Raw genomic sequence first — 27,913 nt, forward strand, 5'->3', positions numbered from 1 at the left:
CCTACAAATAACCTTAATCTAAAACTATTTAATTTAGCCTATGGCAAATTTTTAGCACAAGGGCAGAGAGTAGTTACATTCTTTGCCAAAATATCACAAGAACAGTCTCTAGGCCACTTATTATTCCCCTCCAAAACCTTTTGACCTGGGTCCCTACAGTCTATATTGCCCTCAGCTTCAGTGTCTTCTATTTTCCTATTAGGTTGGCCTAGTAAGACGTGCTTTAAGTGTTCAACTGCCTTTCTAGCAGAGCATCTTTCATATTCTTCCAAGAAACACTATCGTCAGTCCTGTCATAGTAATACCCAATGCCTGGTATCAACTTTTCTCTCAGTCTTCTATTGCTGTGAAGGGACACCATAACTGAAGCAACTTAAAAAGGAAGGCATTTCATTAAGGATCTGCTTGCAGCTTCAGAGGGTTAGTCCATTATCATCACGGCACAGAATGTTCGTAACATGTAGGCAGGCATGGTGCTGGAGAGCTTTACATCCTGAACCACAGGCATCATGCATAGAGAGAGATACTGGGCCTGCCATGGACATTCAAACCCACTCCCAATGCACACCTCCTCCAACAAGGCCACATTTCCTAATCTTTTCCAGATAGCTTATAAACTGGAAACTAATCATGCAAATATACAAATCTATGATGGCCATTTACATTCAAACTACTACATTGTTCTATTTTTAAACCCCTCAGTTTTTAAATTGTGATTTTTTTTTTAAAAAAATCTTTTCGAGATTACCCTTTTCCCTTTTCTCATACCAGTCTCTCCCACGTCACCTCCACCTCTCTTGCTCTCTTACAAATTCATGGCCTCTTTGTATTTAATTGCTGTTCTTAAATACAAACTACAACCTATTCAGTTCATAGAATGATACATATGTGTATGTTTTCAGAGCTGATCATTTGGTATTAGATGTCTTTCAATGGGAAGATTGTTTTTCCCATTGTCGGCATTCCTTAATTACCTATAGCTCTTCGTCTACACATAATGTTGGGGCCCTGTGAGCATCCTCCTTCCACAAAAGCATGTCTATCTGTATTGTCCTTGTCGAGGTCTTGTCTGTTGGTAAGTCTTCTCTGACATTTCTAGGAGACACAATCTCACAGCAAATTTCTTATTTCTCTGTACTGCAATCTTCTACACATTCCACAGTGATCTGTGAGCCATAGATAAAGGAGTTGTTTTGTGGCTCTACAACTTGATTTTGTCCTGTTTTAGTTTACTATAATGGTCTATGTCTGTTGCAAAGAGACGTTTCTTTGATGAGGTATGAGACCTACACTTGTAAATATACAGTTAAAAATATCCATAATATGGTTAGAGATTATAGTATTTTATATAATTGTATAATGTATATAATTGTATCAAAATTGGATAATTTGGATAATCATAGATTTTCCTCCAGGATCTATGACCCCCATTAGGCCTGGTTAGTTAATTAGGTTTCTGTCTTGTTGAACAATATTTAAGTTTAATTACAGAGCTGTTGGTTATTGCCACAATCTGTGCACCACTACTACACCATTATAGTTTCATGCCATACTGATAAATGTTGTAGTTCACAGGCATTATAGCTGGCTAAGGCTTGGTTGCTTCCTTCCTTTGAAGCTTGTGATGTACCTTCTGGTACTATGAAAGCTAATCCTCAGGGAAAAAACTTTCAGGCCATAATCATCCTGGATCCTTTGAGTCCTGTGTCTAAAGGAAACTTCTCATTTTTAAGTTCTTCACTATTCTGAACTGTAAACTAACCTCCAATTTCCATTCATTGGTTCTGCCCTCTAAAACATGCTGGAATTTTCTTGTTCCTATCCTAGATGACACACTCTAACAAATTAGAATTGGTGGAAATCTCTACCATAATCCCTACCAAATTATACTGCTAATGTGTATGACCCCAAGTGCAATAGTCTGGGCCTCAGCAAATGAGGCCCTCAGCAAGTCTTAGGTAGAGTTTAGGACTCTACTTTGTCGAATAGACTGTCCAAAGATCATTCTTTCAAAAACACTGCATTAGAATATGATGTTTTAAGAGCCAAGGTTTTGTATTTACTTATGTATTCCTAACAGCTAGTAGGTACTTTATTGAATGAATAAAAATTTACAAGGAATGGTGAATAGTTTGGGGAATAGTTCTTAAGATGCATCGCAAGATATTCAGAAGCTTCCTTTGCCTGGTAAGTGTAACTCTCGCTATTCATCGATTGGAGAAGCTTCTCTTCGCAACAGAGATCCTCACAGAAAATCACAACTGGTCAAATGAAGAGAGAAAACTAATCATGGGGTGCCCAGCCCCAGTGGATATATCTACAACTCACTTCCTGAATCAAAGGCTCAGGCAATATTACACAAGAGAGGGCAGAAATATTGCAAGAGCCAGCAAATGAGGAAGCCAAGCTATTTTTTTTATATGTCTCCTAGAATACAGGGAAGCTATATCACGAATGCCTCAAAATATGGCTGCCTAAAGAAGACTTAAAGGCACCACCAGGAGATATGTTAACTCAGAGAAGGGAGAAATATCTCAGGGCCCCACCCTTAGAGAAAGAACTACAGGCAACTAAAGACTATTAAGAAATGGAGAATAGGGCTCAAGAGATGACTCGTCCATTAAAGGCTAGGCTCACAACCAAAAATATAAGAAATGGAGAGTAAGTCTCTCCCAAGGATGATGAATCTCCTAATTGGCTAGATAATATACCACATAGTCAACCCTGAAATAATTATACACATACTACATGGACTCGCAGGTTCTCTCTCTCTCTGTGTGTGTGTGTGTGTGTGTGTGTGTGTGTGTGTGTGTGTGTAATCAAAGAAAAAGAGATTGTCTTAGGGTTTCTATTGCTGTGGTGAAACATCATGAGAAAGAAGGGGTTTATTTCACCTTATACCTTACAAGTCCATCACTGAGGGAAACCAAGATAGGAACATGAGGCAGGACCAGAGGCAGGAACTAGAGCAGAAGCCGTGGGGGAACATCACCTACTGGCTGGCTTCTTACGTCTTGTTCAGCCTGCTTTTCTATATCTTCCAGGACTTCCAACTCGTGGTTGGCTCTGCCCACACTGAGCTGGGACCTCAATCATCAATCAAAATAATGCCACACAGGGTTGCCCAACAGCCAATCTGGTGGGAGCATTTTCTCAATTGAAATTCCTTCTTCCCAAATGACTCTGGCTTGTGTCAAGATAGTAAAAAAGAACTAGCCAGCACAGTGGTCATGAATTTGAGAGGGAGTAAGGGGGAAGGAGACATGGGAGACGTTAGAGCGAAGAAAGGGGAAGGGAAACGATATAATTATATTTTAATTAAAAATTATTAAGAAAAAGTATAGTATTAGCAAATTACTCATGAATCTTCATTTTTAAAGTGAATGTCTTTAATATTTTTCTCAACGAACACTGTCACAACAGTCCACTGATAAACTACAGTTGTCGATATTCCCATTAAAATGTGGCATCTAATGGCCTACTCATCTCTCACATGTGATCATAGGGAACCTTCGGTCAGGACTCAATACTTCTTAGGCAGGATGAAATTGCAATATTTTGTTGTTGTTGGCTTGCTTGCTTTTATTGCTGGTTGTTGTTGTTGTTGTTGTTGTTGTTGTTGTTATTATTATTATTATTATTTTGAATCCCAAACACTATTGACTGACTGTAGTTGCACTTACATCAATTTAAAACTTTTAATTATTTCCTCTTGAATTAAGATAATCAACTTTTTTCAAAGATTATTTATTTCAAATATTTACTTTATTTTACATCTACGAGTGTGTTACCTGCATGCATGCATGTGCACTGTGTGCATGCCTGGCGCCTATGGAGGCCAAAAGAACATATTGGATCTCTCAGAGCTGGAGTTACAGAAGATTATGAACAGCTATGTGAGTACTAGGAACTGAATTTAGGTCCTCTGCAAGAACAGCAAGTACTCTTAACACCTGAGCCATACGATCTTCACTCACAAGACAGTTATCCTCCCAAACTTAACTAGACAGCCAGTTCCTACACATCTTGCATCAGCATCTAGCCTGATAAGCACAGCTCTCATACTTCATCAAAGAAACTTCCTTTGCAACAGACGGAGACCATTACAGAAAACCGCAACAGATCAAAATGCAAAGAACCACTGATCATGTGGTGGCCAGCCCTGACTGATACATCTCTAATACAACTTCTGCACTGAAGGCCCAGTGAGCATTACCAGAGAGGGAAGAGAAAGATTGTAAGAGTTAACAGATCAGGGAGTTTGCTGTAAAATCACCGTCTCCTAGAAATCTTAGGGAATCTACACCCACTGAGGATGACATCAATAGACATGCTAACATCGAAGGGGGAAATCTCACTGGGCCCCAGTCTAAGAATTACAGGCAACTAAGGAATGCTGAGAGCAGGAGAAAATGTCTTCTTGAGGGAAGAGCTCCCCAACTGGTTAGCCAATACTAAGTCATATTTCATGTCAGCCCTGAAATCATATTCTTATAAGCAACATATACAGATGAAGCAGACTATATTTATATGTGTGTGTGGTGTGCATGGCATGTGAGTGTGTAAGTGTGTGTATGTGTGTGTGAGGGGTGTGGTGTGTGAGGGGGTGTGGTGTGTGTGGTATGTGTGCATGTGTGTGTGTGTGTGCGTGTGTGTGTGTGTGTGTAAAATAACAATTAAGAAAAAGAGGTCATGATTTTCAGAAAGTAAGAGTAGTTCTTGGGAGTAGTTGGAGAGGAAAGAAAGGAAAAGAAGAAAATGATATAATTACAAATATTTTAATTAATGAAAGTTTAATCTGAAAACTTTAATTATAACACTGCCCTGCTATTTCTACTTTTTCACTTTACTCATTTTGTCTCACTCTTCCAATTTGTCAAGGCTTTAGATTTCCGTCTTATCGTCCAGGGTGTTAGATACTCCTCTGAGCTTTGGGAAGTCTGAAAAGTCTTAGGAGCATTCTTCTGTCTTCTTTTCAAGTCAGTAATTAAAATGTTAAAATCACAGAGATCGAACCAGAGCCAGAAACCAGAGCCACGTCTTGGGAGATCCCTCTTCAATTTGTCAAAAACCTCTTAAACATTTTTTAGAGTGCCTATTGTAGCAACTATTAATTTTCTTAGTTGTGTTTCTTCATTCAGCTTATAACTCTTGTCAACAAAAATCTTCTGAGAACTTGATGTGTAAGAAAGAAGCTCAGACAAGGACTCTGAAATTTCTCCAATTCCATGGTCATAGCCATGATGTGTGACACTAGGTAGTAATTTTCTCTCTCTGGTCTTCCTGTTTGCTTACAGATACAGATTTTCAACTATATGATTTTCAAGGTATGTATCAGCTCTAAAATTCCACAATACCTTGGAATCTTTTTGGAACACAATATTCCTAATATTACTACATTATCTAGAGAGCAAAATAAACTGGTTTGACCTGATGTTTTAACTAAGATGTGGCTGAGTTACCACAAGGTTAGGATAGCACTTACCCTCCAGGATTATTTTTTTTTCTGAGACACGTTCCTCTATATAGCCCTGGTTGTCCTGAAACTTGCTCTGGAGATCAGGCTGGCCTCAAACTCAAGAGATCTGCCTACCTCTGCCTTCCTTAGTGCTGAGATTAAAGGCCTGTGCTACCACCACCTGGCCATCTCAATGCATTTAACACAGGCACTGATAGATGTGTCCTGGTCAGCTGCGATAATCATCATTGGCTGTATTTCCCTTCTTTGAGTTTTGGCAATGCTCTGTGCTATGAGGAAGTGTTCCCCAAAGCTCATGTGTTGGAAACTCTATCCATAACATACTGATGTTGGCAAGTAGAGCCTGGTGACAGGTGATTAGACTATGAAGGAAAGTAAACAGATTCCTTTTGCAGATTTAGTGGGGGGTTTGTTTTTGTTTTTGTTTTTTGTTTTTTCAGTTGTTTTCCTTTTTATGTGTTTGATTGCATGTGTTTGTGTGGGTTTATGCACACGCATGTGAATGCCTAAAGAGGCTAAAAGAATGTATTGGATGGAGTCTCTGGAATTGGAGGTGCAGGTGGCCGAGAGCTTCCTGACATGAGTTCAGGAAGAGTGAGAAGGGCTCTTAAAAGCTGAGTCACGATTCCAGTCCAGTGGATGGATTCTTATCCTAACAGAGGATTTGCTATGAAAAGGGCTCTCTCTCTCTCTCTCTCTCTCTCTCTCTCTCTCTCTCTCTCTCTCTCTCTCTCTCTCCCTCCTCTCATCAGACAAAGCATCTCACAATGTTAGGGCACATGAAGAAGGACCTCACCAGAATCTAGCCTACTGAATCTGAACTTCTAGCCTCCAGGACAACATGCCAATCAATTTCTGTTCATTATAAATTACTCAATCCCAGATGCTGGGTTACAGAGCAAAAATGGACTAAGCTGTTTTGCTTTGCCATTTTTCCTCAAAAGAAAATAATAATTAGTAGCAGCCGTAGCATTTGTGCACTTCCAAGTTCCATCGCTATCCATGTTTTACTTCCTCTTGGTCTAAAGGGAAATATTTTTAAAGCAGGTGGCTACTCTCTCTTGCTTTTACTCACTAACTTTTGTGTTTAGTTTTTTATTTCATGTTCTCAATAAGTTTTTCTTTAAGAGAGCAAGAAAGATGCCGGATAGATCTTTATGATCTTCAGCAACTGTTGGTATTCTCAGCTACTTCTAAACAATTCAACAATATGCTAGTGTTTTTTCTATTTTATCCACAACACACACACACACACACACATCTCTCTCACACACACACACCACATCTCTCACACACACACATGCACACACACACACACACCACATCTCACACACACACACACACACACACCACATCTCACACACACACACACACACCGCATCTCTCTCTCTCACACACACACACACTCACACACACACACCACATCTCTCTCTCTCTCTCACACACACACCACATCTCTCTCTCCCTTCCTCTCTCTGTCTCTGTCTCTGTCTCTGTCTCTGTCTCTCTCTCTCTCTCTCTCTCACACACACACACACACACACACACACACAGAGCTACTTCTGTTTCTTTCTGTCCTCAGTTTACCTTTCTTCTTTTACTTCTTGGTGATAGAATGGGTTTTTATTGTTGTTGTTGGTGGTGGTAGTGGTGGTGGTGGTGATGATGGTGCATTTGTTTTGTTTTTGTTTTTTGTTTTTCCTTTTTTGGATGACTTAAAAATCTGAATAAGGAGACAGACTGGATATTTGCAGAAGCCACAGGGTAAAGGGGAGCCGGTGCTAGACAGATGGGAAAGAAGAAGAAAACAACTATAGGGTAATAAACTGGTACCAAGTGACTGGGAAAGATTATTTCCAAGTCCTCAGAAACCAGTCATAAGATCAAACACAGAAACTCTGAGCTTCAGAGGACAGACCACAAATAAAATGTGACTACCAGAAATTAAATTAATCTAGTGCTCACAGAATAATGAGCATTTAAAGCAATTAAAACAGCCAGTTTAATATTTCCTTTTATTTTTTTCTTTGAGACTTTTATTCATGAGGACATAAAAATAGTAACATTATGTGTCTTTTTTTTTTTAAATAAAGGTGTCTTGTTATAAATAAAAACCACTAGAGGGTACAAACCAGTGTTATATCCTTAAATATCCTTTACTCATATCTAGATTAGAGGCTGGCTCTAATTAATTTCCAACAGGTTCAATGAATGATTTACAAAAAGTATACAACAGGCAGTGTTTGTAAATATTGATTTCATTGAAAGTTCGCCTAGTTTCTTATAAGTTATTCTCGCAATGAAACTGTCCCTACCAAAAAAGTTTAAATATAACATTGCATTTAAGTTTATGCCTTGGAGTAGACTAGACATCGAACCAACTAGCAATGAAACCAAAAGAAAGCATTGAAACTTTTAAAATTGGAATCTTTTTTTCTTAATTTCTTTACTTTTTACCATACCAGAATTGCAAACATTTGGTGAAAATCCTGTGCATATATTCTCATTCAGGTACCAGCTGCCAGAAATTATAGTTTTCAGTATAATGCCAGATTTTTAAACTTTTAAGTAAATGGATTATTTTCCATGGGCACCCACCATAGAGAAAGTAAGAGGCCATAATATTTTGTTCTAAAACCTCTAGCTTTCTAATTATCTTCTTTAAACCAATGAGAAGCATTGTGAAGGGTAACTTAAAATATACCTGATAAAAGAGCTATACTTTAATAATGATTTTTATTATCCTAATCCAGAGTAAAATAAATTAGGTATTAGTTAATCTAAAAGTGTGTGTTTTACAAGCAACTCTTAAAATCAATTGTACAAATAATTGTATATGTTCATCTTTTTGCTGTTGTTGTTGTTGTTGTTGGCTGTTGGCTGTTGGCTGTTTGGCTTCTTGCAATGCATCTCTGGCTGTTATAGAACTCACTGTGTAGATCAAGCTGGTCTGAAATTCACTAAGATGCTCCCTTTCCTCCTCTCTCTTTCCTTTCCCCTTTCCCCTCTCCCTCTTCCCCTCCTCACTCTCCTCTTCTCCCTTTTCCCTTCTCCCTCCCCTCTTCCGTCTTCCACCTTACCCCCTACCTTTGTCCACAGTCTCTGCTACAGTGCTAAACTCAAAGGCATGCAACACCGTACCCAGCATCACTTTTAATACTCATTAAGCATATTTCAAACTTGTACAGGAGGAACTGAATTTCAAAAACCTAATCACCTAAAAGCATCAAAGTATTATTAAGCAAGGAGAAGGCATATCCCTCTTCCATACAACAGCTTTCGGCAGTTGAAATTGATGGTATGATGGCTAATCTTCATCAACTTGAAGGGATTCAGATCTGTGGAAACAAATATCTATGCATGTCTGTGAGGGATGTCCTGAAGTGGGAAGACACAGCCTAAGAGTGGGTGGTACTGCTCCCTGGACTGGAGTTCCAGACTGATTAATGGATACAGAAAATGTGGCACATCTACACAATGGAATATTACTCAGCTATCAAAAACAATGACTTTTTGAAATTCATAGTCAGATGGATGGAACTGGAAAAATATCATCCTGAGTGAGGTAACCCAATCACAGAAAAACACATATGGTATGCACTTATTGATAAGTGACTATTAGCCCAAATGCTTGTATTACCCTAGATGCACAGAACACATGAAACTCAAGAAGGATGACCAAAATGCGAACGCTTCACTCCTTCTTTAAAAGGGGAACAAGAATACCCTTGGCAGAGAATAGGGAGGCAAAGTTTAGAACAGAGGCTGAAGGAACATCCATTCAGAGCCTGCCCCACATGTGGCTCATACATATACAGTCACCAAACTAGATAAGATAGATGAAGCAAAGAAGTGCAGGCCGACAGGAACCAGATGCAGATCTCTCCTGAGAGACACAGGCAGAATACAGCAAATACATAGGCAAATGACAGCAGCAAACCACTGAACTGAGAACGGGATCCCTGTTGAAGGAATCAGAAAAAGGACTGAAAGAGCTTGAAGGGGCTTGAGACCCCATATGAACAACAATGCCAACCAACCAGAGCTTCTAGGGACTAAACCACTACCCAAAGACTATACATGGACTGACCCTGGGCTTCAACCTCATAGGTAGCAATGAATAGCCTAGTAATAGCACCAGTGGAAGGGGAAGCCCTTGGTCCTGCTAAGACTGAACCCCCAGTGAATGTGATTGTTGTGGGGAGGGCGGTAATGTGGGGGGAGGTTGGAGAGGGGAACACCCATATAGAAGGGGAGGGGGAGGGGTTAGGGGGATGTTGACCCAGAAACCAGGAAGGGGAATAACAATGGAAATGTAAATAAGAAATACTCAAGTTAATAAAGATGGAGAGAGAAAGAGAGAAAGAGAGAGAGAGAGAGAGAGAGAGAGAGAGAGAGAGCAAGCATATGCATAAGTACTCACCTTTTCCTCTGCCTCCTGACTGTGAGCACAATGACTAGCCACCTCCTGCTGCCATGCCATCTCTACTACTGTAGACTGTATCCCCTTGAGCTGCAAGCCAAATGAAGCTTTTCTTTCCTAAGCTGCTTTTGTCGGGTATTTGATCATAGCAGTAAGAAAAATAACTAATATGTGTGACTGGCTGGAACCAAAAAGAAGAAACACCAGCTAATTAAGAATAGAGACAACCTTTTTTTTATGGGACTAAAAATAACTACTTTAAAAGGAAAACCTCACCTATGGGGCTCTTGCATTTATATACCCTCTGAAAAGTTCCCAGAATCCCAGACATCACAGTCACAAAAGCTACCTGCAGCCATGCCTCTGATAAAGCGTGAGGCAAACCCTGGTCAGCTACTGCAGGCAGTCCTCAGCAGCCCCACAGCCCTACACTGGGGACTAAAAACGAAAGCACATTTTTATTACTGTAGACATGAGTAGTCAGAGCACAGGCTTGGCAGCATAATAATTTCATGACGGACATATGACATCACCATCTTGACCAGTCCCATAGACTGCATCAGCAGTGAACCTTACTTGCGATAACAATTCAATGCCATAGGTTCATCAATTATAACAAATGCACCAGTTGTGTAGAAGATTGTTAATAATTGAGAATATGGTTTGAACATGTTTTCTAGAAAACACATGCTGTAACCTTAATCTCCGATGCAGTGTGCTGTGAGGCAATTCGACCCTGAGACTGTGAACAGTTTGCCACCACAGCAGCAAGCACGAGTGTGTACTTATTATCAGTAAAGGGGTCATTACAAAAAAATGCCCACTGTCTATCTCTCTCTCTACATCTCTGTATGTGTCTCTCTCTATGTCTCTCTGTGCCTCTGTTTCTGTCTCTGTCTTTGTCTGTGTCTCTGTCTCTCTCTGTCTCTTTCCTCTCTCCCTCTCTCTTATTCTCTATTTTCTCCCCCTTTTCTTTCTCTCTCTCTCCCTCCCAGATCCACCATTGCTTGAGGCAGCAAGAATACCCTCACCAGATGTTAGCCTCTTGATCCTGAACTTCCGACATCCAGAACTATAAAAAGTGAATGTCTACTAATTATGCCTTAGCCTGTCTATGGCATTCTGCAACAACAGAGCAAAAGGGACTAACACAACGTGAAATGGCATAGCACATGGAGCCAGGAAACTAAGAGTTATCCTTTACAACATGATTGAAATCCAATATAATCTGCTTATCTCAAGTCCTTTAAGTGCACCTGCAAAGTCCATTTTATTATGCAAGGTAACATAAGCACAGACTCATGGGATCGGAATGGGGAACAAGTTCTCATGGACAAATCTATCACAAAATCAAATGATTAAAAAAATTGCCATAAGCACAGTTAGAGAAAACAAGGTGCCGGCGGACACAGACAGACTGAAGGCAGCAGTAACTGAAAAGCCTGGCTGCATGGTGCCAGGACCTAACAGTCGAAGACAGTAGAGCAGTTAAGAGCAAGGAGTGCGGCTCTCCAGAAGAGTTCCACGCACAAACTCCAGTCCCAGAAACGAGCCGAACAATGAATAGTGATGGAGAAGCTTAAGAACAGTACCGGCACTAGAAAGTCTCGAAAAACAAAACAAGAGCGGACACAGCAAGAAGGAGCCAGGTCTTCTGAGGCTGCAGAACTTCTAAAACGAGTGCCTGGCAACGAGGAGATGAGCCTAGAGCTTACTCAAGCAGAGCAGGACAAAGAAATCGGAGTCAGAGGGATGCTACTGTAAGGGGCGGAGAGCTCAGAAAGTGTAAGGCCATCTATTACTCACTTTGTGCAAACAACAGGGCAGGAAGTTTGTGAGCCAAGACGTTTGAAAAGGCAGCTCAACCCAACCCACCATTCTGAAAATACAGAAAGACGCATTTCTCTTAAAATGAGCCACAAACAAGGATTGTGGTCCAATTCCATAAAACGTTATACTTTTTTAAAAAGGAAATAAAGAGTAGAATAAAATCCTTTCAAGCAACAAAAGCTTGCTAAAAGGTCATGTCTATAAAACACATGAGAACTATAACCTAATATTTCTAAATGAACTAGAAACCAATTAAGAAAATAATGCAGCATTAAGAGAACAGCATACATCATAATTACTGGCCTCAAAAAGGAGAATGTAGGACTCAGAAAAGGATTAGAAATGGGAAAATTTGTAATTTCAGTAATTAATACTACTGCATCTGGAGATGGGCAGAAAGTGCCGCTCCAATTCTCATCTGAATGTTAGTCACCATATTCACTCAAGAAAAGTACCCAAACCAAAGCACCTAGAAGGAGTGGACGCCTCTTGGAAGAATAGTTTTTGGGGTTCCTGGGACATAGCTCTGATTCCCACCAGCCAACATGGAGAAGTTAACACATCAGAGATTTCGTACTTATACTCAAAAGATTTTAGTCATGGTGTTGAAGAAAAATCAACCCTTAATAAATGTTGCTATTGTTCTACAAAGCAATGAAATAAACATGAGATGGGGTCAAACTGTTTTTGAAGAAGTTAAATTGAGTCACAGAACAAGAGTGAATACTTTTTTATATTATATAAAAACATTTGACATACAAGATAATATTAACACTATACCTGCCATCCATTCCTACATCTGATAGAGGACTAATATCCGAAATATACAAAGAGCTCAAGAAGTTAGACTCCAGAGAGCCAAATAACCCTATTAAAAAATGTGGTACAGAGCTAAACAAAGAATTCTGAGCTGAGGAATATCAAATGGCTGAGAAGTACCTAAAGAAATGTTCAACATCCTTAGTCATCAGGGAAATACGAATCAAAACAACCCTGAGATTCCGCCTCACACCAGTCAGAATGGCTAAGATCAAAAACTCAGGTGACAGCAGATGCTGGCAAAGATGTGGAGAAAGAGGAACACTCCTCCATTGTTGGTGGGATTGCAAACTGGTACAACCACTCTGGAAATCAGTCTGGAGGTTCCTCAGAAAATTGGACATTCCACTACCTGAGGACCCAGCTATACCACTCCTGAGCATATACCCAAAAGATGCTCCAACATAAAACAAGGACACATGCTCCACTATGGTCATAGCAGCCTTATTTATAATAGCCAGAAGCTGGAAAGAACCCAGATGCCCTTCAACAGAGGAATGGATACAGAAAATGTGGTACATCTATACAATGGAGTACTACTCCATTAAAAGCTATTAAAAACAATGACTTCATGAAATTCACAGGCAAATGGATGGAACTGGAAAATATCATCCTGAGTGAAGTAACCCAATCACAGAAAAACACACATGGTATGCACTCACCAATAAGTGAATATTAACCCAAAAACTTGAATTACCCAAGATACAATCCACAGACCACATGAAACTCAAGAAGAATGATGACCAAGGTGTGGATGCTTCACTCCTTCTTAAAAGGGGGAACAAAAATATTCATAGGAGGGGATATGGAGGCAAAGTTTGGAGCAGAGACTGAAGGAATGGCCATTCAGAGTCTGCCCTACATTTGGCCCATATATATACAGCCACCAAAACTAGATAAGATGGATGAAGCTAAGAAGTGCATGCTGAAAGGAACTGGATAGAGATGTCTCCTGAGAGACACTGCCAGATTATGTCAAATACAGAGGAGGATGCTAGCAGCAAACCATTGAACTGAGAGTGGGACCCCCATTGGAGGAATTAGAGAAAGGATTGAAAGAGCTGAAGGGGATTGCAACCCCATAAGAACAACAATGCCAACCAAGCAGAGCTCCCAGGGACTAAACCACTACCCAAAGACTATACATTGACTGACCCATGACTCCAGCTGTATATGTAGCAGAGGATGGCCTTGTTGGGCACCCATGGAAGGAGAAGCCCTTGGTCCTGCTAAGGTTGGACCCCCAGTGTAGAGGAATGCTGGGTGTGGGGATTAGAAGGGGGCTTGCATGGAGCGGGAAACACCCTTGTAGAAGAAGGGGAGGGGGATGGGATAGGGGGCTTATGTCTGGGAAATGGGCAAAGGGAATAACATTTGAAATGTAAATAAAAAATAATCCAATAAAAAAAATAAAAAAGTCATTTTATCAAATGGGTATAACAATTTAAACGGTTATGTTAAAAACACTGCTTTAAAACCAACATGTTGAAACCAATAGACCCACAAAAAGAGATTTTTAACATCCATGTTCCTCAAAAATGCAGTTTTTTAGAGCCTCCTGAAAGCAAACCCCCAACTCTATGGAGCTCTGATAATACTCGAGCCAGCCTGACCTAACTGACTTTTAGAAGGTGCTCTAGGAAGAGCTGGAGAAATTGCTCAGCAGTTAAGAGGATTTGAGGACCTGAGTTAGAGTCTCAGGATCTATAGAGAAGCTCACAACCCCATAGGTAACTCCAGTTTTAGGAAATCTGACACCCTCTCTGGCCTCTGCAGAAACCAAGCAGGCTTAGAGTATTCAGGTATATATGTAGGTAGACCACCGATGGACATACAATAAAGATTTATTTTTAAAAAGAAAAACACTTCAACCAGTTCCACATATGATCTGTGTATATATATTCAGTGGCACATATAATATTTACATGTAGACTAATCTAGGTTTAATGAGATAAGAGATTTTGAATCGTATAAAGTATGCTTGAAATTGCAACAGAACTAAATTAGAAGTGAAACACAAAAACTATAGAACAGAAAACTGTAGAACAGAAAATGTATCTAAACAAGAAGAACTAAAGAAGAAATTAAAAAGGAGCTTAATGTATATTTTTGCTTTATGAGGGTGAAAAAAAACCTTTAAATTTTTGAGATGCAGGCCTAGATCCAGGGCTTTCACTTGGTCTACCCTATATATGGGCTGCTGGAGCATGTGGAGGAGCAGGTCCTGCAGAACCAAATGTCATACTGAGTAGGACTGGCCCTAGTCCCTCGACCTGGTCCCAGCATGGAGCTGTGGCATCTGCTTATCCCACTGGGAGAAGGGGAGGGGGCCAGAGATGCTGTCCACAGGCTACAAGCACCAAGTCTACCAGTCAGGAGCTTGCACAGAAACAGAAGCCATCAGGATATCTAGGAATCTCAGCAATGGTCCAGAATTCATGAGGCTTCAGAAACCAGAAACCTTCAACCAGCCCAACAACTCATTGCAGTAAATATTTGCATGTAAAGCTGTTTGGGGTTATATAGATATAGATGATATAGATATAGATATAGATGATATAGATATAGATGATATAGATATAGATATACATCAGTTTCCAAAGCTACTATGACAAACGAAAATGAGATGGAGAGGTAGGAAAAATGGAAGAGCAGAGTGATGAGTGTGTGGTAGAGAGAGGCAGAACTGAAGTCACAACAGTGATGACCATGGTGAGGGGAGGCTGTAGTGGTGGTACATATCTGACTGGAGCTTGTGCAGACTCAACCCTGAAACACACTGCCTAGCTGAGTGATCGTCCTGACTCTGGGCAACAACAAGGTACGTGAGATGAAGAATGAGTCATTTTCTAGAGGGAAAGACCTCTAGGGGCTGTGCTACCCCTGGAAGCCATATTGGTATCTGTGGTCCACTGTCCCAAGCTATGTCGAAGCACTGGTTCATGTGGATGCCTACGGTCTACGCTGCCAGTGGAGGCCAGGTAGATGTCCAAGGCCCATGCTAGTGCCAGAGGCGAGGTGGGTGTTAGTAGTGTGATACACCATAAGAGGCCATAGTAGTATTCGTTCTTTGTGCTGCCACTGGGAGGACCATGTTGGTGAGAGTGGCCTGTTCAGCCATCAGAGGCCATGATCATGTCTATGGGCTGTGCTGCTCAAGGACCATGTTGGTCTAGGGTCCTGCTGTAGCTTAATGTCATGTTGATGTCCATGACTCATGTTATCACCAAGGGTTCATGCTCTATGCTGCTACCCTAAGCCATGTTGGATTAGGTCCTCTAGGACCATGTTGATGTTGGCGGCAGTGACCTATGTGGCCCTAGAAGCTATGCGGATGTCCTTGGCCTGTGCTGTTGCTGAAAGCCCTGATGGTGTCCTTGGACCATGCTGCAGCAGAGGACCGTGTTAGCATCCAGGTTTTGTGCTGCCACTGGAGACCATGCTGAGGTTGGTGGCCTGTGCCATGGCTGGAGACCATGTGGATATCCGTGGTGTGTGTTGTCGCCAGAAACCATGTAGAAGTCCATGCTCCATGCGCTTGCTGACTGTAAAGGGCAAGGAAGCTACTTTTTTGAGGTATGGATGACTTCAGACTCACGGTTGAAAGAAAAAGGACATAAAAAGCTTCAGTGACAACCCTACCCCCACCAGTCCCCCAAAGGAACAGTCTATACAGAAAGCTATCAAAGAGAACTCTATTGTGATATGGATGTGATAAGGGTGTGCAGCTCTCCACATTGATGGCTTCTGCAAGGGGTGTGGGTGGGGAAGACTCAGTATTTTAAGAGGCTGATCAATGTGAGTTTGTAATCACATGCGCACATACTCACATGTTCTAGTGAGTAAATAAGCAACACAAATTAGATTTACTTTACTTTTCTTCCTTTTTTTTTTCTGGGATAAGGTTACAAGGATGGGGAAGGAGCAGATGTAGGAGGGGGAAGTGAGTGTGATTGGGAAGCATGATATGAAACTATAAAATAATTAACAAAAATCTTATGTTGGAAAAATTTGTGAGATGCACCAAGCAAGGATTCTTTTATAGAAACAAATACCTTCATTATAAAATTATCAGGGGGAGCATCCTCATAAAAGCAGGGGAATGGAGGATGGGAGAGGGGGAACCTGGGAAAGGGATAGCATTTGGAATGTAAGTACATAAAATTTCCAATAAAAAATTATCAAAGTTTAGATTAAATGACCTCATTTTCTATCTCAGCCTGTCATACTATAAGAAAAAGAGCAAATTAAAACCATTCTATTAATAACACATAAACATAAAATGTAACAAGAACTACTTAAATATATAAAAGGAATGAAATTACTAAATAAAAAGGCAGTTCAAGATAATGAATGAAATTTACAAATATTTAGCTAGACTATTAAACAAAATAAGAGTGAAGGGGAAAAACATTCTGGGAGTCAGAAGTGGAATAGTTGCCCTCACTACAGCATCTGTAGATACAAAGACAGTGAGGAGTGTTATGCATGACTTAGGAGCAGAAAGTTTGACAGAACAGATGTTACAGGCTAATTTCTTGAAAAGCACAAACTTAAGGTTTACTCAAGAAGAATAAAATGGAATAGACATTCATTTTTAGAGTCATCTATAAGGCTTATTACAGACATTTTTATTAGTTCTCAGAGAATTTTGTACAATATCTTTTGATCATACCCACTCCCTTACAAATCCTCCAAGACACACTCTCCCTTTTCTACCTATCCACATCTGTGTCCTCTTTTATCTCCAATAGAAGGCAACACATCCTAGAAGATATGGGCAAATCAAATTGGACTTGATGGGTGTTTAAAAAAAAAAGATATTCCAGCTTAAAATTTTAATCCATACTTCAAATCTTTTCACTGAAGAAAATCCATTCCAGATGCTTTACTGATAGATTTCATCAAGCATTTAAGGAAAAGGTAATTCTAATTTTATACAAATTCCTCCAGGAAACTAAATAAGAAAAGATACTCCTGTTTTACTGAATGAGATCAGTCTACCCTAATTTTGTACATAGACAAAACTATTTTAAGAAGGTAAATTATATACAAGTGCCCATCAAGAGCATACATGGACCAACAATTATCAAATTGAATCTCACAAAATAAAAAGAATATCACATGACCTCAAATATAAGGTTGATTTAGGGTTTGAAAACTAATCAATTTGTCTTAGTCAGGGTTTGTATTCCTGCACAAAACATCATGACCAAGAAGCAAGTTGGAGAAGAAAGAGTTTATTCAGCTTACACTTTCACTATGTTGCTGCTCATCACCAAAGGAAGTCAGGACAGGAACTCACACAGGGCAGGGACTTGGAGGCAGGAGCTGATGCAGAGGCCACAGATGGTGCTGCTTACTGGATTGCTTCCCCTGGCTTATTTAATTATAGAACCCAGGACTACCAACCCAGAGGTAGCACCACCCACAATGGACTGGACCCTTACCCATTGATCACTAATTGAGTAAATGCCTTACATCTGGATCTCATGGAGGCATTTCCTCAAGGGAGGCTCCTTTCTCTATGATAACTCCAACTTGTATCAAGTACACACAAAACCAGCGAGCACAACTGACCTCTTGTCAGCTTGACACACAATCACATCACTATTAAGCCTCAACCCTTACTTTCTTTTTCATCCCCAAGATCTAAATAACTTTAAAAGTCCCACAGTCTTTACAAATTCTTACATATTAAATTTCAATCCCTTTAAAATATCCAATCTCGTTTGAAGTTCAAAGTCTTTTAAGTATGAGCTTCACCAAAACATTTTCTTCCTTCAAAAGGGAAAAATATCAGAACACAGTCAAAATCAAAATCAAAATCAAATGCTAACCGTCCAATGTCTGGGATCCATTCACAATCTTCTGAGCTCCTCCAAGGGCTTGGGTCACTTCTCCAGCTCTGCCCTTTATAGCACATGCCTTGCCTTCTAGGCGCTAGCTGCCCGTACTCCACTGGGGCTGCTGTTCTTGGTGGTCAGCTCATGGTACTGACATCTCCAAAGCACTATTATCTTCTGCTGCAACTGGACTGCACTTTCACAAATAGCCTCCCGTTGGCTCTTTTCGTGGTGCTAAGCCTCAACTTCTCTGCAAAACCCTCTCAGTCCTGTGCCTTCAACTGACCCTGAGGTGTACCTTCACCAATGGCCTTCCATGGCCTCCCACAGTGCCAGGCATATGCTGCTACCTTTTCATGTTTCAAACCTAATACCACCTGGGTAATTCTGATACATTACCAAGTCTAGCTGCCAACATGAGGTACAACCATGGCTGCCTCTAGAATTCAGCTTCTCTGTGCTCTCAGAAAACACTTCCCAGATTTCACCTCACAGATGCTAGTGTCTTCTTTTTTTTCCCGGAGCCGAGGACCGAACCCAGGACCTTACGCTTGCTAGGCAAGCGCTCTACCACTGAGCTAAATCCCCAACCTACTAGTGTCTTCTTAACCACTGTTAATTTCTTAGCTCCAGCTGAACAGCATCATGAATCCCAGTAATGCAAAGGTTTTGCTTTAGTAGTTCTGGTATCTTGTTAATCACAGCTGATTCTTCAGCCCCAGCTAACCAAAAACCACAGAATCTTCACAATCAAAATAGCAATAGCCGCGTTGGTGGTATAATGGTGAGCATAGCTGCCTTCCAAAATAGCAATAGCCATGATAAGAGTCTTCAATCTTCCTTCTGAAATTTCACAAGCTAGGCCTCCATCATTTGCACTGTTCTCAACATTATCTTCCAGGCTCCTACAGAACATCTCACAGAGCTCTTAACATTCAAAGACTCTTCTAGCTCAAAGGACTTAAAGTCCTCCCACAATCCTCCCCAAAACATGGTCAGGTTGTCACAGGAATACCCCACTGTGATGGTACAATTTCTGTCTTAGTTAGGGTTTTACTGCTGTGAACAGACACCATGACCAAGACAAGTCTTATAAAGGACAACATATATTTGGGCACGGCTTACAGGTCCAGAGGTTCAGTCCATTTCCATCAAGTTGGGAGCATGGCAGCATCTAGGCAGGTACAATGCAGGCAGAACTGAGAATTCTACTTCTTCATCTGAAGGCTGCTAGTGGAAGACTCACTTTCAGGCAGCTAGGATAAGGATCTTAAAGCCCGTGCCCAGACATACCTACTCCAACAAGGCCACACCTACGCCAACAAGGCCACACCTCCTAATAGTGCCATTCCCTGGGCCAAGCATATGCAAACCATCACACTTACTATGCTAACAAACTAAAATAGAAAGATTAAATATAATTTCCAGAGGCTGAAAAAGTATTTGATAAAATTTAGAAATCATTCTTGACTTCTAGTGAAAGGTTTTGGACATCAGCCCAGCCCTCAGCTTACAATTTGCCCTGCCTACAAGATGTGCTGGGGTAAAGGTGGCAAAAAAAATTGTGGGGATGACCAATCAATGACTGGTCCAGCTTGAGACCCATGTCCTGAGGGAGCGTCACCCCTAATACTACCAAGAACAAAAGGCTGGATATCCAAGAGACTTAGAATATAAGCAAACATAACTGACAAAAAAAAAAAAAAGTCAATGAAATGATTCCTAATGATATTCGGCTTTTACTCATTTTACTCATACATTGGTATCTAGCCCCGTTGTCATCAGAGAGTCTTCACCCAACAACTGATGGAAACAGATGCAGAGACCCACAACCAAACTATTGGTGAAGGAACCCTGCAGAAGATGAGGAAGAAAGATTATAGGAGCCTGGCCTCTTAGGTGCTCACAGAGACTGAACTGCCAACCAGGGAGCCTACATGGGACTGACCTAGGCCCTCTGCGCATACCTGACAGTTGTATAACTTTGTCTTCGTCTTCTTACGGGCTCCTAACAGTGGGAGTAGGGGCTGTCCCCGACTCTGTGCCTGCCTTTGGGACCCTTTCCTCCTACTGGGATGCCTCATCCAGCCTTAGTAGGAGCAGAGGTACCTAATCTTACTACAACTTGATATGCCAGAGCTGATGACCATGGGAGGCACCTCCTTTTCTGAAGAGAAGCAGAGAAGGAGTGAGTGGAGGGGGAGGGGTGGAAGAAGGGGAAGCGACGCGGAGGAGTAATGGGCAAAGATTGGGAGAAGAGGAGGAATGGGAAACTGTAGTCGGGATGTAATAAATAAATGAATAAATAGTCAATCAATCTTTAAAAATCATTCCTCATAAAATGAGCCGCAAACGAGAAATAAGGAACTTTCTTCAAAATCAAAGTATGTCGCTGGAAACACACAGCCACCAAATTGCTTCAGAGTGAGAAAATGGAGGTGTTTTCCTTTAAAATTAGGCATGAAGTAAAGATGCACAGTCTCACATTGATATGACGTCATCTTAGAACTCCTGGACAAATCAATTAGACATGCAAACTATAAAGCATGTCCACATTAGAAAAAAAAGTGAAAAAAAAATGACCTTTTTCACCAACGATTGTAATAAAATTCTAACTTAAAAAAATACATAGAAAAATATATTCGTGTAGTAGATTTGTGAAGCAAGCAGAAAGTGGAGACATAAATCACAGTTTTCAGAATTAATTACATGGAGGAATGCTGTGGAGTGAGGATTTTCAGGACTTCTCTAAATATGTCTTGTTTTATGGATTTAACTTTGGGATCATGCACATAGTTGCAAGAATTTAAAAAAAAAACGCATTTCCAAAAATGTTAAGAGAAAATGAAATTACAAACCTAAATATGTATCTAGCTAGTCACATAACCACACGGTGGGGAGAACCAAAGGAACTTCAGAAATAGAATGCAAATCACTCTGGTGGTAGAAAGCTTGGTGGGTTGCTCTGGCTGGCGTGTCTGTGTTACGGGATAGAGTAAATGAGTAACTAGGTGATAGCCAGTCATTCCCGTTGCAATCTAAACATTCTCAGAAATATTTAAAGAATTGAACTTCCTGCAGCCACATAACTCTGGGGAATCCAATCATTGTCATTCGGATGGTACAGAAATGCCAAGATTGGTTAGTCTGCAGAACTAGGGAACATTAAGTTACATTTGGCTTCTAAGAAAATGTGAATTTAATATTTTTGGAGGTGTTTTTTTTTAAATGTAATATTAGTCGAAGTAGAGATTACTAGTATGCTCGTTGAAAAGTTAAGTTCCATGTCTTTTGGCTGTATTCAACAGGAACTTAACAATAGGAGACTAGCTGAGGTTAAAAATAGTGTGGTAGAGAGCCAGGAATGTGAATCCCGTCCAAGTGCTGGATCCCTGAAACCTGATTGACCTGAGCACTGGTGAGTTGGGTAATCCCTATGTTCTCTAGGAGTTCTTCAGCCCTGCCACGGTTCCAGTAAGGATGCAAGTCACACCAACAGACCACTCTTAGAGTTCAGTGATTTGATCAGTAAATAGGCCAAGTCAATGTATCAACTAATTTATAAAATCACTGGATATATATATATATATATATATATATATATATATATATATATATATAGAGAGAGAGAGAGAGAGAGTAGAATATATATTAATTAATGACTTTCCAAACCTCTAGAACCAGGCTGCTACAGAACACTGGCACCAGGATGTTTATCTAGAAGAAAAAGTAATGGAGAGTGTATCATTAGAGTGGAGAACTACAATAAAAATCTCAGGCCTGGAATGCCTGAACAATACCAATTTACCACAGGAGTCCAACATCGAAGGCCTTGTTTGCCAGACTTGGAATTCCTGAAAGGATTATCTCTGACAATGAGCCGCAGTGGTACTCAGAAGAATTTCCTCATTTTGCCAAAACTTGGGCTGTTTGAATCCTGCACAGTCAGTCCACATTACCACAGAGCCAGACTCTAGTGATGGAGCAGTGGTAACAAGAAGAATGAAACTCTCAAATGCATTGGACTAAACAGAGACTAATGATAAAGGCCCCTGCCTCAGCCTCAGACTATTTGGAGCAAGGAATGCATTGTGGGCAGCTCTCTCCCCAGTTCTCTCCCCAGTTATTACAGCCTCAGCATCTCCCCTCAGTACTATCGTCTATGCATGGAATGTGGAGGCTCACAGCAGCCAGTCTCCCCCTCACACAAATATTGGAAAACTGAACAAAAAAACGAAACAATAAGAAACTTAGACTGCCAGGCCCTATCCTTTAGATTGAATTATTGACACCAAACATTGAGGCAGAAGTTCTTCCTGCCAGTGTTCACTTATTTTTAAGGTAATGTCATCCATAGTTTTCATGAATACCCTAGGAAAAGAATATTTTAATTAGTTCAACCATAATTGAGTCTCATAATTGAGACTCTAATATGGAGCTAGATTTGTGTTGATGAAGCGTAATCCTGCCTCAGTTAAGGATTTTCCAGTGCCAAATAATAGCGATCACTCAAGGTCTCTTATGGAAAACAATAATAATTTATTACATAGACTATAAGAGTGTATAATGGAAGCTCGAGGCCAGCAATAAATTTGATTCCCACAAGGACTACAAATAGATTCTAGAAATACATCTGAGAGTGAAGGCATATTGTTGTCTCATTTCTATAGCCCTGTCCCTTCCCTCTACTCGACTCATAGCAAATGAAGGCCGAATATGGAAGCCACTCACCAACATGGCCCCCAGGGAACTTCATACCCTAGTACTTATGAACTAGTAAGTCCTGGTACCCAGAGGATTGAGTGTGTGGTGTGCCCTGTGATTTACTGCTAACCCAGAACACAGGAAACATAATAAATACATAACATCCAAGATTAGCTTAAAGATAAGAGCCTTGTAACCAATGTTCTCTTTTCCTTAATCTAAGAAAATCCTGCTTCGATTCTGTGACTCAAACTTTTGGGGATACTGTATAACAAGGAGATTGATGGAGGCTCCAAGCAACAGCTAGTAAGGAACTGCTCAGTAGTCCATGAAGAACTGAATCTGCCAGTAAGGTCAATCCAGTGAAAATGTATCATGCCTCAAGCAAGCTTTCTGATGAAATGCAGCACTAGCTAAGAAAAAAAGAAAAGAAAGGAGAAAGAAAGAAAGAAAGAAAGGAAGGAAGGAAGGAAGGAAGGAAGGAAGAAAGAAAGAAAGAGAGAGAGAGAGAGAGAGAGGAAGGAAGGAAGGAAGGAAGGAAGGAAGGAAGGAAGAAGGCAAGCAAGAAGAAAGAAAGGAAGGAAGGAAGGAAGGAAGGAAGAAAGAAAGAAAGAAAGAAAGAAAGAAAGAAAGAAAGAAAGAAAGAAAGAAAATGGCTGGCTTGTGGGCGACCTTAGATAGAGATAGCTAGCAAAGCAACACTCCGGTTCTATACCCACAGAAACTATGGCAGTGTTTGTTGTTAAAAATCATTAAGGCCTTGGATAATTTTTATGTGAAGATAACTAATACTGCTAACTACAGTAAATACCTAGGATGTGGATGTGGGAGTGGCTTTGAGAGCAGAAGACCATGCTAAGAAAAAGCCCAAATTGCTCTTAGTGTGTTTTAGGAGACATCTGCTTCTGGATAAACCTCCTGGTGATGGCTTTAAACTTTTTCAAGTTAGGAACAGTGGGTCATCTTTAAAACCAAGGTGTTGTCCTACTTGAGCTGAGGAAAGAACGTTCAAAGAAAAAGGGTGATTAAGGATCAATGTCCGTGCATCATAGAACACCATGGTTGAGCATCATCAAGATAATAGCATCCCATTTCCCTCCTTGGTAATATAGTTTTCTGACTACTAAATAACATACACAATTAGAATCATGGTTGTAGAGAGTGACATACGTAAAGGGAAATAGTGAAAGGAATGACAGACAGTGCAAAGCTTTGGCAAAAATAAGTGCTAAAAACTAGAACTGTTTTAGAAGATACTTCATTCATGGAGGAGTAGCGAGGTCTGAAGAGATGACTTAGCACTTGCAGTCCAAGAGTAAAAGTACTTGCAGTCCAAGCCTGATGACTTCAGCTCGAATCCCAGAGCCTACATAAAAAGCCAGACATGGTGGTAAACATCTGTAATTGTAGGACCCCCTACAGGAAGATGGGAGGTAGAGATACAGGACAATTAGCCAGATGCTTGCAGGCCAGATAGCCTGGAGTGAGCAGCACAGAAGTATGAGAAGCCCAGCCTCAAAGAGGAGGAAGGAGGGAAGCAACTCCCAAAAAAGTTTTCTAATCCCCACACATGCAATGCCTTCATTAAGACACGTTAAGTCAACAATAAGAGAAGGTCATCTGATTACTGATAGCACTTATTGATTCCCGAGGATGAGGGGGGGGAGAGGGAGAGGGGAAGAGGGAGAGGGAGAGAGGGAAGAGGGAGGCAGAGAGAGGGAGGAAGGAAAAGAAAGAGAGAGAGAGAGAGAGAGAGAGAGAGAGAGAGGCAGAGGCAGACAGAAAGATTAAAAACTGGAGAGACCTCCTAAGGACAGTGCTTATAGTCTGTTGCTGAAATAAGGTGAGACTCTTTCGAAGCTATCTTGGGTTTATGGCACCACAGCAAACCAAAGTTGAGCAGGGGAAATGCATGACTTCATACATTATCTGCACAATGCTGTTCCCTGATGAACATGTTACTAAAGCAGTTCTCACTCAATGCTTTGCTATAACCCTACTTTCTCACACCCCAGGCACCCCAAAGTGCTAGTATAATCCTCTACAAGTAACACTAGCAGCAGCTTCTGCTTATTGTATCCTGGTGAAGGCCTGGTTAAAGCCCAAGGACTGAGATAAGCACTTTTGCTACACATTTAATCCTTATAGTCATCATATATTGTGGACAGCATTAATCTCTTTAGCCTGCACATGGAAACTCATTTGAGCCTGGGAAATATTTACAAAATTTCCCAAGGAAGCATAGCTGAAAGGTGAAAGCCATGGGCTTTTGACTAACTTCAAAGTCCATGACCACATTATGAAAAAGATTTTGATGGAATTTCTTATGCTAAGAACTGATCCTACTCTCCTAGTGGCTTTGTTTACATTATCTCAGTAGATTGGCAGGACAGTCTCTAAGGTAGGTTTCTATTTTCCAAAGGAATCTGATTAAATGTGGTGATCACCAGACTATTGTGTCCATTTACCCTCCAGCTGAAATCAAGCACTATTTAAGTCATCAACATGTGCAAAACGAATGCTTAATAAGAACAAGCTTTGTAAACAATGTGTCTTATGATGACCATAATTGGTGAACAATGAACAAATATCATACAGGGGAGTCCCTGATTTTACAAATACTAAACTCATGGTAGGCCATCATCATCATTGTCCTCCTCGTCCTCGTCCTCATCCTTGTCCTCGTTCTCCTCATCCTCCTCGTTCTCCTTATCCTCCATCCTCCTCCTCCTCCTCTTCTTCTTTCTTTTCCTTCTCCTCCTCCTCTTCCTCCTCCCCCTCTTTTTCATTCTTCTCTTTCTCCTTATTCTTCATTTCAGAGGTAAAAAGAGGTCTCTCCCTATTTTCTACCTATTTGCACAGTTATTAGAGAAGTCAATAAGTATTTCAGACATGAACTAGGCAGAGATGTGGCTGTGTGGGCACAGTAGAAGGTGAAAACTAGCATACAGACTATTGTGTTTATGTTTTTCTATGTTGACATTTGAGGTGATTATTCTTGTCTGTGTTTACATGTTCCATCCATCTGTTTCAACTGGACAGAATTTTATTAATATTATTGATGGTTACCATAACAACAAGCATGTAAATACACTTTGACTATGAAATTATGACAAGTATTTGGTTTATCACAGTCCGTAAATTGCATCAGAGGGATGATCCCCAGGAGTGCAAGGAAATGCAGCAGGACATCACCCAGGGATACTTGCTTTGATCTCATTAGCGAAATTTACATGGTGGCAATTACTCCTGAAAAAGTTCCTTTCTCAGGGTTTCCTCCAGAATTTGGAAGCTGTTTGACCTTTGGAGAAAAGCCAAGAACCAGAAGACTCCTCCTAAACTATAATTAGCATTTTGAGCTCACATCCTGTATCTCCATCATGCTTTTTCCTCCTGGCCTTGGCCTCTACAGCACTAGGGATGTTAATGAAACAAAGTCAAGTACCAGAAGTCGGGCTCTTCTTACACAGTTTTCAAACATGGCTTCGAAGTCTACATTCTTTTGGATGGAAGATGTTTGTTAAATTACTCTGGGTATTGTAATGAGGCAAAGAAATGACGGTAAATATGAAAGACACATGGTAAAATATTTGCTAGTGAAGAATTTGCACTCCTGTTTAAAGCATATAGTATCTGAGGGGCTCCTCAAGAGCTCAGACTCTTTTGGGATGTTTGTTTGTTTTGTTTTGTTTTGTTGGTTTACATAATAAGATTTTCTTTCTTTCTTTCTTTCTTTCTTTCTCCTTCATCTTCTTGTTCTTCCTCCTCCTCTTCTTCTTTTTAACTTTTTGACTTTTTGTTGATTCCTTGTGAATTTCACATCATGCACCCCAATCTCACTCCATGTCTTGCAACTCATCCCCCACAAAGAAAACAAAAAATAAAATAAAAATATTAAAAATTTTCACTGTGGAAGCTTCAGTGAGTCACGGGGTTACACAGTTTACCCTTTTGCTAAACAGCTTTACTTGCAAAAGTTCACTGTAATGAGTCATTGATCTGGTTTGAGTCTTCTAGCATCCACTACACCATCAACACTGGATCCTCACCGGAACTCCTCTTGGATATCCTGTTGCCCTGTATCATGGAGATCCTTCAGCTTTGGACCTCTAGGACTCGCCCCTTCATGCACTCCAGCAGTTTGTAGATGGGGTAGATGTTGGGGTGTGCCAACACAAAGCCCTGGATCTGGGCTTGTGTAGTAGCTAAGTTCGTCAGCCTGTCAGCTCTCCTGTGCTCTAGTCAACAAGGCCAGCTCTCCAACTTTGCCCAGGCAAGTGGTGGCACTGGCTCATCTGCTCCCTCACACCCATGTCACCATGGGCTTTATCAGTTGAGGTGAGGGAGAGTTGGGATTCTTAACTTGAAACCTATGAAAGCCCAGGACAAATTACTTTATGATATGAATACGGAAAATTAGCATCACCTAAATATATCTCTTTTCTCTCAACTATAAAATAATTTATTAAGAGTTTAACTCTTTTGCCTTAATCCTTAATCGATAGGAGGAAATGCACAAAATCGTTTTTTAAAAAAACTACCGAGATGTCAACCATGTCTGACCTTACAACACTGACTCCAGAGAGACAGGAAATTTAGCCCCCTTAGGGTAAACATCTGACCTCAACTGCTTAGCTTATGCCTCAAGGCCCCTGTCTCATTGAGGCAATGGCATGCCATTTAACAAATTGGTTCCCTAAATGTGTCTAAGTGATTCCCAGGACATAGCTTACCCACTGGAAATAGCTTCAATCCATACTGATCAAGCAACTTTATGACTCCCAATACACAGCTACATGCTTAGGATAAGAC

Source organism: Rattus rattus, chromosome 10 (genome assembly GCF_011064425.1).
Source record: "Rattus rattus isolate New Zealand chromosome 10, Rrattus_CSIRO_v1, whole genome shotgun sequence".
NCBI classification, from domain to species: Eukaryota; Metazoa; Chordata; class Mammalia; order Rodentia; family Muridae; genus Rattus; species Rattus rattus.